This window comes from Amborella trichopoda, chromosome 1, assembly GCF_054954075.1.
Source record: "Amborella trichopoda isolate Santa Cruz 75 chromosome 1, AtrichopodaSantaCruz75HAP2 v2.0, whole genome shotgun sequence".
Lineage (NCBI taxonomy): Eukaryota > Viridiplantae > Streptophyta > Magnoliopsida > Amborellales > Amborellaceae > Amborella > Amborella trichopoda.
The window spans coordinates 17,414,096-17,433,996 of NC_142336.1; the positions used below are offsets into that span (position 1 = coordinate 17,414,096).

At 39.4% G+C, this 19,901-nt stretch overlaps 1 pseudogene; it reads left to right on the forward strand.

The window, feature by feature from the left end:
* Nucleotides 1-727: 727 nt before the first annotated feature.
* LOC148783593 (uncharacterized) overlaps nt 728-19,901 on the forward strand; it is a 21,838-nt pseudogene continuing 2,664 nt past the window's right edge.

Here is a 19,901-nt window from a genome sequence, read left to right on the forward strand (position 1 = left end):
ACAAGTTCAATGGAAAGGTGATAATGAAAATGACATCATCGCTTATTTTTTCATTGTTCTTGCACTTGAAGAGAAACCGCACAGTCTCAAGGCCATGTTTCAGTATATTCTCTCTTGTCAAACTTTAATGTGGTTCCGAGAGGTGATTACTAAATACCCAAATCAAACTCCCGATGAATTGTTTCAACATTTTGTTAAGCACTTTGGTGGGACCAAAAAGAGACTAATGATTCTTGGGGAATTGGTCTCCACCAGACACAATCCTAAGAAATTGTTTATGAACTTTGTCCAAAGATTTAGAGATACTACATCCAAAGTCATTGATTGCACTCTTTCTGAAGACTTCAAGATCAGTATCGCCACAGAGAACACGTCCCTTGAGTATAAACTTTACTTTAGTAAAAGCATTCGACCTTTCTCTTTCGACTCAGTACTTGAAATGGTTTCACATTATGAGAGAGCAAAAGGAAAGGGCCCGAGATCGGTCACCTTTCACAATGGGGCAAGAGCTAAATGAAACCATACTGGGGTAAGATCCAAATGAAGTCATGATGGAACAAGAGCCTGTTGGGTGTACTTTTATCTTAAATGAGGCTAGATACATTTAGATCAATACTTAACAAAGATCAAGTTGCTAATGGCCCATACTTTTCCCTTGAAAGGTATAATTGTTTAGTCCCAGTGCATGACTAAGAATGATCACTTGAAGAAATGCAGCAAACATACGATGGATGATCATAGAGGATCAAGAATGAGTATGGTTCTTAATAACATTGTTCAAAGTGTACCCTATTTTACTATATTTCAAGCAAAGTTTAGTCCGTGGATTTTGAAATTCGAAGAAGATTCTCGAAGAGACAGTATCAACCTACCCAAAGATGGCTTAACCCATTTCAATCTCAATGGAAGTGTCAAGCTGCCCAAAGATGGCTTAGCCTATATCAGTCTCAACAACAGTCATAAATTTGCCAGAGATAGCTTAAGCTATCTTAGTCTCAATGGCAGTCTCAAGCTACCCAGAGATGGTATAACCTATCCCAGGCTCAACAGTAGTCTCTGCTTGAACATATTTTTTAACACCTTGGTCCCTGATAGGAAGCAGGTCAATAAAGCCTACAAAACAGTGGACAATCCTGTCAATCTCATAAGGCCCCCAGAATTGGTCAACATCTTCATCCAAACTTCAAAAGACCACCTACCAAGTCTCATTGCGATCAGACATGTCTAAGGCTGTGAACACAAAGAAACAATTTCAGCGAAATTGGTCTCTAGAAGCCTGAGATGGACCCTGTAACTAGAGTCCTACTTTTGGTGCGTCAAACAACTATGGGACCACTACCACGATCGAAAATCCCTATGGGCCAAGTTTCGGCTTAATCAGGCACACCAAGACAAAGTTATGGGTAAAATATCGAAAATGGATAGGCCGTACACTATTCCCGTGTGGCCTCACTGCATCAAAACACCATTAAAGGTGCCTGTTTTTGCAGTCACGGGCAGTCACTTTTAGGGTCTATATCTCACTCGTAAATAGTCAAATCGCTCCCAAATTTGGTGAGCGTGTTCGTCTCATCAAGGCGAGCAATTCGATATGTGGTATGCCCCGTGATGACGCCCGAGCAGAGAGACAAACTAAATGAAAATAGTTGATCCGTGAAGGAAGTCGTAGAAAATTCAGCAGCAGCACACCTCGTTATGTGTGTGAGGTTAGTGGCTATCTCTGGATCGAACCTCGAATATGATGAATGGTTGGATTTCATACACGAAGGCGTCAAAGCTTCTATAAATTCAGGCCATCGGATGTCAAGATTCCATCCAAAAACTCCAGATGACAAAATCTTCATTCGGACACGAAATCACACTATGTTTGTTGTAACATGATCGTGACAGCATGGTCAGTGTGATTCAATGAAGAAATCATGAAGAAACATCAAGGAACAAGCACACAATCGTTATGAAGTTTTCAAGATTCATCCAAAATTCAAGCGTCATGATCATCGCTAAAAAACATGATTCATGACTTGAAGTTGGTGTTAAAATGATCACCATGCAGAGCCCTACAAGAAAATAATAATCTTTCGATCAAATGGGCATCAAAACGACCTCGAGTCGTCTACGGAAGATCACGCAAGTTCTTGGGCAATAGAAGGGACTGTTCTGGAATTCCACACATTGTTAAGCAGGAGAAAAACAATCCTTTTGCACCCATTTTTAGAATTTCTTTAAATTCAATTAAATTGTAATTATCTTCAATTCCAGATAGGTTTTGAGCGTACACCCATGTTTTAGCCCAATTCTATATAAACAGACACTACCTCATTGTATAAAGGACGGATTCATTCTTCTTGGATAAATCATTAAAATTCTGATTTTTTCTTGAGCTTGTGGGTACGTCTTGGAGAGAGAGGAGAGAAGAAATGGGATGGTACCCTTCAGGTAGGTAACCTTCTCTCTCCTCCCTTTTTCTTGTCTCTATCTCTTTCTCTTTGCTCCCTTCTTTCTCGTCTCTCTCTATCTCTTTCTCTCCCCTCTTTCTCATCTCTATCTCTCTCTCTCTTCTTCTCATCTCTATCTCCATCCGTTCTCCTCTCTTCTATCACAATTGGATAAGCCTAACGTCGACTGGATTACTCTCTCCTCTCTTCTATCACAGTTGGTGAAGCCTTGCGCATGCTGGATTTCTCTCTCCTCTCTTCTGTCATGGTCGATGAAGCCTAGCACCGGCTATATTTCTTTGTCTTCTTTTCGATCACAGTCGACGAAGCCTAACGTCGGTTATATTTCTCTCTCCTCTCTTCTATCACAGTCGACGAATCCTAGCGCTGACTGGATTTGTCTCTCCTCTCTTCCGTCACAGTCGATGAAGCCTAGCACCGACTGGATTTCTCTCTCTTCTCTTCTATCACAGTCAGTGAAGCCTAACGTTGGCTGAATTTCTCTCTCCTCTCTTCTGTCACAACAGGTGAAGCTTAGTATTGGCTGGATTTCTCTCTCTTCTCTTTTATCACAGTCGGTGAAGCCTAGTGCCGGCTGGATTTCTCACTCTTCTCTTCTTTCACAGTCGGTGAAGCCTAGCATCAGTTGAATTTCTCTCTCCTCTTTTGTTCCAATTGACAAAGCCTAGCGTCGGCTCTCTCTCTCTCTCTCTCTCTCTATTGCTTCTCTCCCATCACAACCGATGCAAGCCTAGTGCCGACTGGTTCTCTCCTTCTCTTCTCTTTTGTCACAGTCGATGAAGCCTTACGCCAGCTGGATTCTCCATTTTTTTTTTACACTATTGGCGAAGCCTAACGTTGATTGCATTTTATCTCTCTCCTCCTCTATATAACACAGTTGGTGCAGTCTAGCACCGACTGCATTTTCTCTCTCGTCCTTCTAGTACAGTCAGCAATGCTTAGCGCCAACTGCATCTTCCTTCCCTCTCTCTCTTTATCCTCTTATCTTTCACACTCTTCTCTTCCTTTCTTCTGCCTCCTTCTTTCTATTCCCTTCTTCTCTTATTTCATCATAACCATCATTCTGCTACTCTTTCGTTCGACTAAGAGGGATTGAGATTAGCGTTTTATGGTAGTCCTGTCGTCTAGCAATAATGTTGTTGTGTCAGAATTACTTGGCTCGCTTTATTACCACGACAAACTGACCATCATGCCTAGCTAGTCAGTCTTGGTAATGACGTTTAGTAGTAATCGTGTGAGCCGGTCTTAGTTACCGAGCCCGTTTTGCTACCACGTCAGGCTAATTACTCACCAGCTTAGTCACTGCTCTATCCTCTCATTCAGTCGATTCTTCTCTCCCCTGTCTTTCTTCTCTTCTTGTTTTTGAATGTGCATGCTTGTATACATTCATCAAAGAGAAAAAGGGTGAGGTCTGACCTACCTGTATTATAACATTTGCCATATATGTGTGTGACCACATAGCATGCACCCAGCCACCGACAAGTCACTTGCCGGTTGTGTTCTTAAGGTATGCCGGAAGGCTGCCCAATCCCTTTCTGCAAAAGGCAAACAAGCTGCCAATGTTTCTATGGGTCACCATAGGGCTACCCCCCACATTTCTGCACCATTGGTCTCTATCCCTAGAGGCTGAATACATCGAGGCGAAAACCACGGTCTCCACCCCTCACACACACCACAAGGCTCGTGGGTTACCCACTCGAGTCTCACCTCGAGGCAACCCTTCTGTTACCTTGAGTCCATGTCCAAGATCGAACCTTCTAAGGTCAGGTCATGCGCACGTTGATCAAATGCATCTCACTACTTGGGGTAACATCGTCATTACGCCAACCCGGGTACACAGGAGACGACCTCCTCATCCTTCTAATCTGCACAAACAAGCACACCCTGTAAGGGGCAGGCCTACATTTGTTCTCTTATAGAAACCTACTCGTAGTTCTCGGTCTCTTAAGGCCAGATCACTTGCATGAGCCCAGGATGACCCCCAGGTCTCCCATAATCCTTCTTCAAAGGGCACACACCGGTCGCCGTCACAGACACCCTCTTACCCTAGACTCGAGCCCTTTCGTGACTCAATCCTGCTTCTGCTTGCTCCTCCTTCATCCTGAACCAGCCTTGTCACTTTGGTCATGTCACTGGAGCTCACAAGAGAGCTCGGGGCAATGACCTGATGGAAGATCGAGTCCTTCATCCTCCCTGGCCCATGATGATTCTAATTCCTAGCCCTCATCCATTGCCACATCTGATGGAGACAGCTCTCTCCTGTGTAAGAAGAGCTGACCAGCTATGACCTAGATCGTAGTTTTGGCAAGAGGTCCATCAAAACCTCAAGGCTAAACGTGATACAGGTGTACAAATTTTGGCTAGGGAGGTGACCAAGGCAGTGAAAACAACCAATTTTTATGACCCTCTTCACCTAAATCCCTTCTACTCCCTTCAGACGATGAAGCTTGAAGAAGAGTTCCATGAGCCCTGTACTGTTGTTATTGTCACAGAAGAAGACCCAGCCACTCAGTAACCACGGTCCCAAGATCGTCGAACACCAGTCCAAACGCAATCAACATACAAGAGTTGACTTCAGTCAGGGCATGCTGGCCCCCTGTTGACTGACCTACCTTGTGCGACCCATCAAGTTCGCAAGCCCTCAGTTGCCACTAACATTGAACTCCACAGAGAAAAGGTCTGCGTAATGGTTGTAAGCGAGCTTGATGATGCACAAGAAGAGCGCATGAACAAGTTTGAGGATATGGTGTGTGCGATGATGGAAAAGATCGATCGTGTCCATGCCACACACCAGTCGGCTAAACATGAGGTCAATTCCCATCACTCTGATGATGCACCTCCACGGCAGTCCCCTCCTTGTACCTCACAGGAAAATTCTATCCCTCATTCAGTCTCTTAGACGGATATTGGCGCTATGGTCACCCATAGTTTAAGAAACAGACAAATCCTGGGGATACAAGGTGCGACACCTTATCAAAGGCCATAACCCTCGTATATTGATCAAGTCTCGTTTCCCTTAGATTATAAGAAAGGGAAGTTTCCTTTATTCAACGAAACCACGTTCTCGAACCAACATATTGCCCACTTCCAAGCAACATGTTGAGAAACAGTGGCAGATGGGAGACTTCTTCTCCGATAGTTAGTTGAGACCCTCGATGGCCTAGCATTTCAATGGTATGCCAGACTTGCTCCAAACTCAATGCATACATGGGAGGAGATGGAAAAACTGTTCTATCAACTCTTCTATGAGGTCGAGAGAGAGGTTCAGACCATCAAAATACTCACCCTAACTCAAGACCCCGATGAGCCGTGGATCAGTTCATATCAAGATGGAGAAACTTGACTTCTTGCCATCCTAGTCCTTTGCTTGAGAAGGAAGCACTCCAAACTTGCATGCAGAACATGCAACCCGAGATCGCTCTACATGTCGAGGCCTCTAATCTGACCTCCATGTCAGAGTTGATCTCTAAATCAGTTCACACATAAATTTTTTCACTCCACCATGGTGCAACACGACAACCATCTACAAGTTCAGCAAACAACCAGGGCAATGGTAACTCTCGGAATAACATACGGGGCAGCCAACAAAAAGGGGTAATCAGCGCGGCTGTCATGGTCACTGATTCAAAGAAGGCTCCCTCCCAAACTCTGGACCTCTCTAAAGGGGTAAGCACGACAAAGGTAAGATACTATCCAGGCCCTGATTCAGAAGGGTCAGATAAAGCTTGAAACCTTGAAGAAGGCCTTTGGGGCATCCGAGGCCTCCCATACTATAACTATCAAAGAGGAAGATGAAATGCCTGATATCCTTTACGCCTTCTTCATTATAATGCTTCAGGAAGGCATAATCACACTAAAGCAAGCAAGGAAACCCCATCCTCTTGTTAAGGGGACTGAAGATTGTTGGTGCCTGTACCATCAGATAAAAGGCCATTACTTGTCAGAATGTACAAGTTTCCTTGATATATTTGCAAAGAAATTACGGGAGTGTCAAGATTTTTACAATTTTCCCGTAAATGATCCTTAAATCACTTCTCTATCGGGGTAAGAAGATCTCACAAAGCAAGATCTTCCTATCAGTGACTCTAACTCAGCGGAATCCTCGACTCCACAGCCATGGATAGTCTATATGGTCGAAGCAGACTTAAGTCCGTAAGGTGAGAAGCAGTTCGCCAAGCTAAAACTGTTCGCCATCCCTGCATGACGAATCACATATCACCTCAAAAAACTAGAAAGAGACGGGCACTAAGGGCTACTCGCCGAAGAAACAAGAAACCCACAGTCGAGCAGGAATTTCTCAAGCCCCTTCCTCCACTGTCAGCTTTACTGGACATCATCCCCGGCACCATCCTTTTTCCTTCTTAATCCTGTCAAGAAGATGTTCTCGTGCCATCTCCCACTTAGCACATGTATAATGAGGGTGACGATGTTAAAAAGCACTCCCCAATAGTCTAAGCAAGGGAAAAACCTAAAAAAACCCCTGCACATGTCCAATGAGGTGATGACGATAAAAGCACTCCCCAACTGTCTAAGCATGGGAAAGGTTTAAAAAAACCCCTGCACACGTCTAGTGAGGGTGACTAGTTAAAAGCACTCCCCAACGGTCTAAGCAAGGGAAAGACTTAATAGACCCCTTGCACATCTCCAAAGAGGGTGATGACGTTAAAATCAGTCCCCAACGGTCTACACAAGGGAAAGACCTAAAAGACCCCCTGCACCCATCCAACCCTGGTGATAATGTAAGAAGCTGCCCAGATCGGTCTGATGAAGGGAATGACCTTAAAAGTCCCCCACCTTCAAACCCTTCTCCTTCTCCTTTTCTTTCTTCGCATTCTCCCTCTTCTACATCCCCTACAAGTACAACCTTGATATGCCCGGATTTCCAAGGAATCAATATAAGCTGGACACAGTGGAAATGATTGAGAAAGACCCTGGCACAGGAAGCAAGATTCCTAATAGTTGCTGATGCCCTGGCAGCTAAAGCCAAGGCAAAGCTACTATCTATAAAGAAGCACAAGAAGTCGAAGTTAAAGAAACCCTAGTGGCCCCTTGAGCCTGACTTTCAGCAGAGACTGAGATAATCAAATGGGCAAAGCTCCTATTCTCAAGGAGCTTGCCACATGCTGTAAATTTCAGGAGCAATACCCACCACGGGGCAGATAAATCTCAGATCAGGGAGGACATTGCATCCTCCATCGCAGAAGTCGGAAACCTTGAAGTTCACTAGTCTGCCACTGCTCATTAATCCAAAGACTAGTCTGCTTATCTTAGTGTCCCTAGGCTCCTTTCTAATCCCAATACTTCAAAAAATCCACATATTCTTCAAAAGACCCCTTTGATCCCATACACTCGGTCTCTTCTAAAATTTCAAACTTTCGTCATGCAAATCAAGCTCAAGTCAGACTGCCTGCCAAAATAAACCTTCTCTACCCAAACCTTCTCCTCAACCAAACATACCACCCAAATCAATGTCAAGACTAGCATCACAAGCCCCTGATCTAGAAAAGGTGAAATATAATGTGATAGAGCATCTACGGAAGCTTCCAACTCTCCTCAATATCTTCGACACCTCGTGCTCTTAAAGGATTACCAGATAGCTTTGGTTCAATCTCTCTTTAACTCAGAACTGTATGAGACCGAAGTAGAACCTATTGAAGTGGACTCGACAATTTTAGAAGGATGTATGCCAATCACCTTTTCAGAGGACAATCTACAGCTGGGAGAAAAGTTTCATAATGGCCCCCTCTTTGTTACTAGTGAATTACATGCATGCCTCATCAACTGAATTATGTTAGATGGAGGGTCGGCAGTCAACCTTATTCCAAGGAGGATCCTCACTTGATTAGGGTTGGGGTCCAAAGATCTTACCCTGACCCATGTCATTGTACAAGGGTTCAACCAATCAAGAGAGAGGCCAGCCAGCACGGTACGTCTTCTTTTTAAGATCGATGAGTTCAATGATTACACCCAGTTTCATGTAATCGACAACGATACTTCCTACAATGTTCTCCTCGATCGACCATGGCTCCATGACCAGGGGGAGGTTCCATCAACTTTACATCAATGTTTCAAGTATAGTCGAGACGGGAGACATCATATGGTCTATGCTGACAAAAGACCATTCCCTATGGCTGAAACTCACTATGCCGATGCTAAATATTACTTCACGGATCTGATGTCGCCTCAAAACCCTAATGATGAAGGTCACAAGTCTACAATCAAGACAACGTCTTTATCTCATGCAGATGTTGAGGATGTTGGGAGAACATTGGTCAACATGTTCAAAGAGGAAGAGGCAGGGCAGAATTTTACCCCTAATCACTCTTCATTCTAACATCTCAACCATCATTCCTCAAGAATCCTTCTTCATTTGAAAAGGAGTCTTCGCTCTCTACCCCTAGCTCTGAGCCACCTTGGTCGGAAGATAAACCAGAGGTCATTCCTGAGATTGAGTAATCCATGGGGATAGAATTCCCAGCTCCAAGAATCACCTATACGCCGGACTAGCAAAACTTCTTACATATCCCCATCGCGTTCTTGAAAGCCGAAGTAGGGCGACAACCACCTCGAAATATTTTTCAAAGCCCGGTTGCTATGAGTATAGAGGATGCTCCTCCGACCGGTGCCCAACTGAAAGTTGTACTTTTCCTTGACCTCTCACGAGGAGAGCAGTTCGATGAAGAGCAACTTTCTTCCCCTCAAGGGCAGGATCCCCTAGCAAACTTAAGAACCAAAGTTCGCAGACTCCAAAGTCAATTGGAGGTCATGCGTATCGCTTCAAAACATCTCAAGGAGTTCGTGCCAGAGACTAAAAGCTATGATGAGCTCGAGGTAAATGCGTCACTAATGGAGGTCGAAGCCCCTTCTGATTGAACTATCTATAGCTATTAGGCTCACCAAATCCTGAGGAAAATGAACTATAAGCCCTTGGCGAATCATACATTAAGAGGAGAAAAAGCAACGACTCCCCATTTCGAAGCTATCCAAGACACGGTAGCCCAGCATGGGGCTAAACAAGGCTTGGGGTATTAGCCTCTCAGGGCAATAAAAGTGTTGAGTGGCATTCAAAAAAAAAAAAAAAAGAAATCACGTGAGGTGCAGCAAAAGGAGGAAGAGAATGAAGTCATGCAGCAAAGTCAATCACAAGAGAGAAGCACTTTATTCATCAGTTAAAAACATTTACAAGTATTGGCAAGAGGAAATGACATGTTCAGGAACTATCGATCATCTTATTGATCTCTACGCTGCACGCTGCAGGAGAAGTCTCGATGCCCAGAACACGCCCCTTTAGTTTTGCCATAGTTAGAGTCTCCTTTGTCATTGCCACAATTTTCGACTGAATTGTGCCATTGAGTTCAGACAAATCTTCAACCAAAGAGGCCTCCATGGCCCTCCTCTGAACCATCTCCATCTCAAGGTCGGCGAATTCCTGTCTCAATATTCGCATCTCCTCTCAGATTTCAATCATTCTCTTAAAGCTTCTTTCCGCCTCCCTCTTGAGATTCTGCTGACGGCCAGTTATCATGGCCTTCTTCTCTATGCAAGCATATATCTTCTCGTGGCGATGCAAGATCGACTCCTCTAAGGAGGCTAGTCTGCTAGTTTCTTCCTCATGATGTAGCACTCCCAACTACCATCTCTCCAACTCATTTGGGGTTGCATCAAAATGGAAAGCACTTCTAGTGCACTTCTGACCACAATAGTCGTAGCGAACTCCCTCAGCTTTGCCAAAGCTTCGCTCAGCTCATTGAGAGGTAGCTCCCTCAAGCCCTGAAGGCCTGCTCTAAGCATGCCTGTAAACATGCTAGAAACACCATAAAAAACAGGCTTAGATGGTGTTGCTGAGACCACTACTATTGAAGAAACCTTGACCGTAAGGACCGGGCTTGTTAAAGTGATAGCCATCTGAGCCACTGGCTCCTCTGAAATAAGGGCAAAGCTTGGAGCTTCTTGCCCCTCGGACTCACAGGAAACCTCATCCTCAACCTACCTAGGTTCTTCAATTCCAGCCCTCTCTTGTGGGGACCTCTACTTGCTCGTCATAAATTAACATCCCATAAATTGTGATAATTCTGTATTGAATGTAACAATCCTAAAATTTCAAAAAAAAAAAAAAAAAAAAAAGGAGAAAATATGCTTATAAATAGGTGATGTTCTGTTTGAGTATGATGGTCCTTGGGGACCATCACTATTTTCAAAAACTTTTACTTCGTTTAACTTTTGCTTGCCTGTTTTGCTTACCGGCTTTTGCCTCCTGCTGCTTGCAGCTGGCAACGTCCTTTAGCGGACGTGGTTTTCGTACGATAAAAGTCTGCTTTTAACGCGACACCTCAGGTATGAGGTAGAGCGTAAGAAAATAATATAATAATACGTTATAAGAATTTAAATAGGGGATGTGAGCACTCCCACCCTAAAACAAAATTTTGAGATCTCTCTCTGGTCGAAACACAGTGAACTTCTCTCTCGAACCGAAAATTTTTATCGGAAGCTCCCTCTCAAATAATTGTGGGTAAGTGACATCGTCTTTCTGAAAAATAGTCTATTTTTAATAAATAAGTGATATTTCCGTTTAGGATCTTTATTTTATCAGTTTTGTGTGTAAGTGACCTCATTGTCTCGAAAAATAATCCATTCTTTTTAAAAATAAAATGAAATAATTATTTCTGCTTATTATCATGAATTTTCGGCGCGATAAATTTTATGCGCACGTGACCCCATTATCATGAAAAATAATCTTTTTAATAAAAATTGTGATATTTTATCTATGTTAGAAATTTTGAATGCTGTAAATTAGAAAAATAAATTTATTTATTTTTCTTGTCTATTGTTAGAAATAAATGTGATATTTCTGCTTTTAGTAAACTTGTGATATTTCTTTCTACTGTTTTGAATATTTAGACATTGTAAAATTCATGTGCAAATGACTGTCTTATTATTTAAAAATTGACATTTTTGCAATTGATTATAGTATTGTTGTGAAATGTTTATTTGTGAATTGATATTCCATAAATTGTGATAATTCCGTATTCTTGAATTTTTATAAGAGTTTTTCTATACATATTAAATTGGCAATTGTGCTAGAATGCCTTTACAAACTGCTACCTTCCTAAATTTGAGCCCAAAATATTTGATTGGTTATTTTTGAAATATTATAGAGAGTGACTGTTATTAATGGTTTAAGTGAAATTCATATTAATGGTTTCAGTGATATGTTGAGTACATGATATTGCTGCTTTCGAATGTTTAAAGAGATTTAGAAATAATTTAAGTATGCAAGTGGACTCATCCGGTTCGCCGGTGAGGTATAAGTGGACCTATCTGGGACGCCGGTAGGGATTAAGTGGACTCATCCGGTACACCGGTGAGGTATAAGTGGACCTGCATGGATTAAGTGGACCTATCTGGGACGCCGATAGGGATTAAGTGGACCCATGAGGACGCTGATAGGGTATATAGGTGACCTACTTGGGACGCCAGTAGGGTATTTTGTGAAATCCTTTGAATTATGTACTGCAGTTAAAAGTGTTATAAGCATTTCAATTACTCGAATTCGACTTAATTATGCATTTATTGAAAGTGAAACTGTTGATGCATTTCTGTTAATAGATCTCATTTTGGAAAATATTGATATCTTTCAATCATGATTATTTTTAGGATTATAATGATCACTTACTGAGTAGCCAAACTCATCAAACTATGGTAAACATTTTTTCAGGATAACTGCGGATTCATTTTGAGTGATAGTCAAGATCAACCTTGGAAGATACTGTTGTTGTACTAGCTTTTTTTATTTACTTTGTAAGACCTCGCCACTGTAAATTTGTCCTATCAATAGATGTATATACGTTTTGTCCGTCACATCTCAGGAATAATAGTATTGTAAATTCATGGGGTGTGACAATTAAAGATCGAAACTTGGCTCTGATACCATAATTGTCACACCCCAAGAATTTACAGTACTGTTATTTCTGAGATGTGACAGACAAAACATATATACATCTATTGATAAGACAAATTTACAGTGGCGAGGTCTTACTTAGTAAGTAAAGAAAGCTAGCACAACAACAGTATCTTCCAAGGTTGATCTTGACTAGCACTCAAAATGAATCCGTAGTTATCCTGAAAAAATGTTTACCATAGTTTGATGAGTTTGGCTACTCAGTAAGTGATCATCATAATCCTAAAAATAATCATGCTTGAAAGATATCAATATTTTCCAAAATGAGATCTATTAATAGAAATGCATCAACAATTTCACTTTCAATAATTGCATAATTAAGTATAATCCGAGTAATTGAAATGCTTATAACACTTTTAACAACAGTACATAATTCAAAGGATTTCACAAAATACCCTACTGGCGTCCCAAGTAGGTCACCTATATACCCCATCAGCGTCCTGATGGGTCCACTTAATCCCTATCGGCGTCCCAGATAGGTCCACTTAATCTCTGCAGGTCCACTTATACCTCACCGGCATACCGGATGAGTCCACTTAATCCCTACCGGCGTCCCAGATAGGTCCACTTATACCTCACCGGCGAACCGGATGAGTCCACTTGCATACTTAAATTATTTCTAAATCACTTTAAACATTCGAAAGTAGCAATATCATGTACTCAACATATCACTAAAATCATTAATATGAATTTCACTTAAACCATTAATAACAATCACTCTATATAACATTTTAAAAATAACCAATCAAATATCTTGGGCTCAAATTTAGAAAGGTAGCAGTTTGTAAAGGCATTCTAGCATAATTGCCAATTTAATATGTATAGAAAAACTCTTATAAAAATTCAAGAATACAGAATTATCACAATTTATGGGATGTTAATTTGCAAATAAACATTTCACAACAATACTATAATCAATTGCAAAAATGTCAATTTTAAATAATACGGCAGTTATTTGCACACGAATTTAACAATGTCTAAATATTCAAAACAGTAGAAAGAAATATCACAATTTTACTAAAAGCAGAAATATCACATTTATTTCTAACAATAAACAAGAAAAATAAATAAATTTATTTTTCTAATTTACAGCATTCAAAATTTCTAACACAGATAAAATATCACAATTTTTATTAAAAAGATTATTTTTCATGATAATGAGGTCACGTGCGCATAAAATTTATCGCGCCTAAAATTCATGATAATAAGCAGAAATAATTATTTCATTTCATTTTTAAAAAGAATGGATTATTTTTCGAGACAATGAGATCACTTACACATAAAACTGATAAAATAAAGATCCTAGACGGAAATATCACTATTTATTAAAAATAGACTATTTTTCAAAAAAACGATGTCACTTACCTACAATTATTTGAGAGGGAGCTTCCGATAAAAAATTCGGTTCGAGAGAGAAGTTCACTGTGTTTCGACCAGAGAGAGAGATCTCAAAATTTTGTTTTAGGGTGGGAGTGCTCACATCCCCTATTTAAATTCTTATAACGTATTATTATATTGTTTTATTACGCTCTACCTCATACCTGAGATGTCGCGTTAAAAGCAGACTTTTATCGTACGAAAAGCACGTCCGCTAATGGACGCTGCCTCCTGCAAGCAGCAGGAGGCAAAAGCAAGCAAAGGAAAAAAAAGTAAAGGCAAAGCAAAAGTTAATCCAAAGCAAAAGTTTTGAAAATAGTGATGGTCCCCAAGGACCATCATACTCAATCAGACTATCACTAATTAAAAGCATCATTTCCCCCCTTTTTTTTTTTTTTTGAAATTTTAGGATTGTTACATTCTTCCCTCCTTAAAGAAATTTAGTCTTCTAAATTTGTGTATCTGATTACTGAAAAAGATAGGGGTATTTTGCTCTGATTTCGTCTTCTCGTTCCCAAGTCGACTCTTCTCTTGAATGGTACTGCCATAATACACGGACTAATGGAATCTCCTTGTTATGCAACACTTGCACCCTTCTATCCAGTATCAAAATTGGCTGCTCAATGAAGGATAAGTCCTTTCTGATCGGTAAAGGTTCATATTTTAAGATATGGGATGGGTCGGGCTGATATTTTCGTAGTTTAGATACATGAAAGACATTATGGACATTTGCCAATTCGGGTGGTAAGGCAAGTCTATAAGCGACACCTCCGATTCTTTCTAGGATTTCAAATGGTCCGATGTAACGTAGGCTCAACTTTCCTTTCTTGTCGAATCTCATAATGCCCTTTATTGGTGAGATTTTTAGGAAAACTCGATCACCTTCCTCAAATTTTAGAATTTTAGAAATAATTGTCGGCAAAAGAGTTATGCCGATAACCGAAGGAGAGATCTTGAATTTTAGGAAGGTGATCGAGTTTTCCTAACAATCCTAAAATTTCAAAAAAAAAAAAAAAGGGGAGAAAATGATGCTTTTAATAGGTGATGGTCTGATTGAGTATGATGGTCCTTGGGGACCATCACTTTTTTCAAAACTTTTGCTTTGGATTAACTTTTGCTTTGCCTTTACTTTTTTTTTCTTTGCCTGCTTTTGCCTCCTGCTGCTTGCAGCTGGCAGCGTCCTTTAGCGGACGTGGTTTTCGTACGATAAAATTCTGCTTTTAACGCGACACCTCAGGTATGAGGTAGAGCGTAATAAAACAATATTATAATACGTTAAAGAATTTAAATAGGGGATGTGAGCACTCCCACCCTAAAACAAAATTTTGAGATCTCTCTCTCTGGTCGAAACACAGTGAACTTCTCTCTCGAACCGAATTTTTATCGGAAGCTCCCTCTCAAATAATTGTGGGCAAGTGACATCGTCTTCCTGAAAAATAGTCTGTTTTTAATAAATAGTGATATTTCCGTCCAGGATCTTTGTTTTATAAGTTTTGTGTGTAAGTGACATCGTCTTCCTAAAAAATAGTCTGTTTTTAATAAATAGTGATATTTCCGTCCAGGATCTTTATTTTATAAGTTTTGTGTGTAAGTGACATCGTCTTCCTGAAAAATAGTCTATTTTTAATAAATAGTGATATTTCCGTCTAGAATCTTTATTTTATCAGTTTTATGTGTAAGTGACCTCATTGTCTCGAAAAGTAATCCATTCTTTTTAAAAATAAAATGAAATAATTATTTCTGCTTATTAGCATGAATTTTAGGCGCGATAAATTTTATGCGCACGTGACCTCATTATCTTGAAAAATAATATTTTTAATAAAAATTGTGATATTTTATCTATGTTAGAAATTTTGAATGCTGTAAATTAGAAAAATAAATTTATTTATTTTTCTTGTCTATTGTTAGAAATAAATGTGATATTTCTGCTTTTAGTAAAATTGTGATATTTCTTTTTACTGTTTTGAGTATTTAGACAGTGTAAAATTCATGTGCAAATGACTGCCTTATTATTTAAAAATTGACATTTTTGCAATTGATTATAGTATTGTTGTGAAATGTTTATTTTTGAATTGATATTCCATAAATTGTGATAATTTCGTATTCTTGAATTTTTATAAGAGTTTTTCTATACATATTAAATTGGCAATTATGCTATAATTCCTTTACAAACTGCTACCTTTCTAAATTTGAGCCCAAAATATTTGATTGGTTATTTTTGAAATGTTATAGAGAGTGACTGTTATTAATGGTTTAAGTGAAATTCATATTAATGATTTCAGTGATATGTTGAGTACATGATATTGCTGCTTTCGAATGTTTAAAGAGATATTTAAGTACGCAAGTGGACTCATCCGGTTCGCCGGTGAGGTATAAGTGGACCTATCTGGGACGCCGGTAGGGATTAAGTTGACTCATTCGGTACGCCGGTGAGGTATAAGTGGACCTGCAGGGATTAAGTGGACCTATCTGGGACGCCGATAGGGATTAAGTGGACCCATCAGGATGCTGATGGGGTATATAGGTGACCTACTTGGGACGCCAGTAGGGTATTTTGTGAAATCCTTTGAATTATGCACTGTCGTTAAAAGTGTTATAAGCATTTCAATTACTCGGATTATACTTAATTATGCATTTATTGAAAGTGAAACTGTTGATGCATTTCTGCTAATAGACCTCATTTTGGAAAATATTGATATCTTTCAATCATGATTATTTTTAGGATTATGATCATCACTTACTTAGTAGCCAAACTCATCAAACTATGGTAAACATGTTTTTCAGGATAACTACGGATTCATTTTGAGTGCTAGTCAAGATCAACTTTGGAAGATATTGTTGTTGTGCTAGCTTTCTTTATTTACTATGTAAGACCTCACCACTGTAAATTTGTCCTATCAATAGATGTATATATGTTTTGTCTGTCACATCTGAGGAATATCAGTATTGTAAATTCTTGGGGTGTGACAATTATTTCTAAATTTGTGCTTATAGGTGAGCTACTTGGGACGCCAGTAGGGTATTTTGTGAAATCCTTTGAATTATGTACTGTTGTTAAAAGTGTTATAAGCATTTCAATTACTCGGATTATACTTAATTATGCAATTATTGAAATTGAAATTGTTGATGCATTTCTATTAGTAGATCTCATTTTGGAAATATTTATATCTTTCAGTCATGATTATTTTTAGGATTATGATGATCACTTACTGAGTAGCCAAACTCATCAAACTATGGTAAACATTTTTTCAAGATAACTACGGATTCATTTTGAGTGCTAGTCAAGATCAACCTTGGAAGATACTGTTGTTGTGCTAGCTTTCTTTACTTACTATGTAAGACCTCGCCACTGTAAATTTGTCCTATCAATAGATGTATATATGTTTTGTCTGTCACATCTCAGGAATAACAGTACTGTAAATTCTTGGGGTGTGACAATTATGGTATCAAAGCCAGGTTGAAGATCCTTAGGAAATTTAAAAAGAATATACTTAAAAATCACATTTATTGTGTGTACAGCCCGGGATAAAGTCAAGATCCAAAATAGCTAAAGCCAATATGGAAGGAATTCACAAAGCCTTGGAAAATATGGTTGCTTTAATGCAACATCAGATGGAAAACAACAATCCACCCAAGCAGTCAGTTACAAGAAATGGTGGGAGCAATATCGAACAATTTAAGAAATTAAACCCACCTTCTTTTAAGGGTGCTGTAAACCCACTGGAAGCCGAGGGATGGATTATGCAATTGGAAAAAATATTCGAGGTTATGGAATGTCCTGATGATAGGAAGGTGGCCTTGGCAGTTTTTATGTTAGAAGGTGAGGCACAACACTGGTGACGAATGGCAAAAGGAGTATTGGTCAAAGAAAATAAAACCTTGACTTGGGAAGTATTTCTAGAGGCATTCAATGAAAAATATTTTCCAGATTTTATTTGAGACCAAAAAGAAATGGAATTTCTAGAATTAATCCAAAGAAATAAGACAGTAGCACAGTACGAGGCCAAGTTTACTGAATTGGCCAGGTTTGCACCCCATATGATTAATAATGAGGCAAGAAAGGTGAAGAAATTTGAAAGGGGTCTCAGGCCAGCTATTAGAAGCAGAATATCAGTCTTGAAATTAAGAACTTATGCTGAAATAGTGGATCGTGCCCAATTTGTCGAAAAAGATTTTGAAGATTACCAAAAGACAAAAAATCAGAACAGTCATGTTAGACCTACATCATCTAATCGACAACAGTTTGAAAGGCCAAACAAGAAGCCAAGGCCCTCGCCATTTCAAAACCCAATAGAACCATGTAGAAAATGTGGGAAAAATCATGGATCAAGCCCTTGTTATTGGAATATCGGAGCCTTTTTTAAGTGTGGAAAATTGGGACACCGGATTAGACAATGTCCTAGCTTACAGACACAACAGCTTCCAAAGCAGGGAGAGATAGCTCCAAAGCCTCAGATGAAGGGAAGAGTATTTGCGATTACCGAGCAAGACGCTCAGGCCTCAAAATCAGTGATCCAAGGTACTCTTACTATCTTCCAAAAAGTAGCTCATGTTTTGATTGATCCTGGATCTACTCATTCTTTTGTGTCACAACACTTTGCATGCCACTTAAAGGTAGAACCAGAACAATTAGAATACATTCTAGAGGTAGCCACACCGATGGGAGATTCAATTAACACCAATATAGTGTACAAATCATGTGTAATAAAGATAGAAGAAAAGGAACTGTTGGTTGATTTAATACTCCTGGAAATTCAAGATTTTGATGTAATATTAGACATGGATTGGCTTTCTGCATACCATGCAAGTATTGATTGTTATAAGAAAATTGTTACCTTTAGTATTCCGAATCAACCAGTATTTTACTTCAATGGTGTCAAAGAAGACTCCCCATCATATTTAATCTCTTGTATTCGAGCTAATCGCCTCCTTCGAAAAGGGTGTCAAGGCTTTCTTGCCTATATCAAAGAAGATAAGAAGGAAGAAATAAATTTGGATACCACTCCGGTTATCCGAGAATTTCCCGACGTTTTCCTTAAGAATTGCCAGGATTACCGCCTGACAGGGAAATTGAATTCTCCATTGAATTAGTGCCAGGGGGTAGCACCAATTTCTAAGGCACCTTATAGAATGGCTCCTGCAGAACTTAAAGAACTGAAACAACAATTGGAAGAATTATTAGAGAAAGGTTTTATCAGGCCCAGTGTGTCACATTGGGGTGCTCTAGCACTGTTTGTCAAAAAGAAAGATGGTACTATAAGATTGTGTATTCTTTATAGACAGTTGAACCAAGTGACAGTGAAAAATAAGTATCCATTACCTAGAATTAATGATTTATTTGATCAATTACAAGGATCACAAGTGTTTTAAAAAATTGATCTTAGATCTGGATACCATCAGCTTAAGATTAAAGGTGAAGTCATACTCAAGACAGCTTTCAGAACAAGGTATGGCCATTATGAATTTTTATTTTTAGTTATGCCTTTTGGATTAACTAATGTACCAGCTGCATTTATGGATTTGATGAATCGAATCTTTAGGCCCTTTTTGGATAAATTTATTGTGGTATTCATCGATGATATTTTAATTTATTCCAAGAATCAGAAGGAACATGAGCAGCATGTAAGAATGGTATTGCAAATATTAAGAGAAAATAAATTGTATGCCAAACTTAGTAAATGTGAATTTTGGCTTAAACAAGTGACCTTTTTAGGACATGTCATATCAAAGGAAGGTCTATCAGTTGATCCTTCAAAGGTTGAAGCCGTTGTTAATTGGAAACAACCAAGTAATGTGACTGAAGTTCGAAGTTTTTTGGGATTGGCAGAATATTATAGAAAATTTGTAGAAGGATTTTCTCGAATCGCAATCCCATTGACTCGATTGACACAGAAAAATGTCATATTTGAGTGGACAAGTGAATGTGAGGAGAGTTTTCAAGAACTAAAAGTTCGATTAACTTCAGCACCTATTTTAACTATTCCTGAGGGGAGTGGGGGATTTGTGATTTATAGTAATGCTTCACATAAAGGTTTGGGCTGTGTATTAATGCAATATGGGAAAGTAGTGGCATATGCATCCAGACAGTTGAAAGAATATGAGAAAAAATA